Source organism: Meleagris gallopavo, chromosome 1 (assembly GCF_000146605.3).
Source record: "Meleagris gallopavo isolate NT-WF06-2002-E0010 breed Aviagen turkey brand Nicholas breeding stock chromosome 1, Turkey_5.1, whole genome shotgun sequence".
NCBI lineage: Eukaryota > Metazoa > Chordata > Aves > Galliformes > Phasianidae > Meleagris > Meleagris gallopavo.
In genome coordinates this window covers 49,060,191-49,061,365 of record NC_015011.2, presented here as the reverse complement: position 1 = coordinate 49,061,365, position 1,175 = coordinate 49,060,191, and positions in this window count along the sequence as shown.

Genomic DNA, 1,175 nt, shown 5'->3' with positions numbered 1-1,175 from the left:
AAAAAAAGCTGCTTAACGTCTTGACAGACTTGCAAAGAGCTTCTTTGTGCTGACACTACACTTTCTGGTTAAAAATAAAATAAAACCAAGTCTTTCCACTTCCTCTGAAATCCCCCTCCCAGTCAAAACTGTTATCCCAGTAATGAGATAAGCTGATAGAGGTTCTGAACACTCTTATAAGCTCTACCCTTCAACATCCAATTGGTGCTCTCAGACATCACCAGGGAGTGTTTCAGAAGAACCCCTGAAGGGTTTGCAGCGCGTCTCACAGCAAACGGAAACAGTTCCAGCAGCAAAGTTTCTACCCACACCCTCTTGGTAGGCATCCTTCTTGGGCCTAACAGCCTTTACAAACTCCCACTGAGCTCCTCTCCTCTGCACACAGCCCCATTAGCTGGGGATCACCCTTGGCCCACTCCCTGATAAGTTCTTAAAGTATGATGGCTTAAGGGTACAAGGGAAGAGAGCTGGAAGGGGAAAGAGAAGGATTATCACTTCAGGAAGTACCTGTTGCAGGAAAGTATTTGAGAAGTCTGAGTAACATTCTAAGTGATTGCTTCTCTCCCAGCTGCTTGGTTGGAACACGGGTGGTTCAACACCCAGAAGGTTCATGCTGTCTCTGCAAAGACAGCTCCACTGCAGTCAGACTCAGTGGGCCTCTTCATCATAACCTGTTGTCTCAAGATCAAGTTTACTATACCTTTGGGGACAGTTATTTTGAAAACAGTGAAAGAGACATGCTCCCTTCTCTTGTACATGCTAATGCTATATACTTCCATGTAGAAATTACCTCACGTAAGCTGTCAGCATACACCTCCCTTCCTTTCCAAATGATAAAAGAGAGACACGAACGCAGCACCTCCTCTCTCTGCATGGCCTGCTCAGAGGGCCATCCACCCACTGACTGCTCTGAAGCACTGACACACCAGAGCTGATGCGAGGGATCACAGATTTTAGAGCAGAAGGGACTGCATTAGAACAGAGGCTGAACGTGGCCATCCCCTTGTCTCTTCTCCTTCCCCATCATATAATCTCTTCTTGGAGACTAAGGTAGATTCACAACCAAGCGAGAAGCACGAAGGGCCTGTAAGGAGCAGGCTGTTTTCATTTTGCTGCTATTAACTGACAGATGGCAGTTAACACCCACCTCAACGAACAATTACAAGAAATAAAAA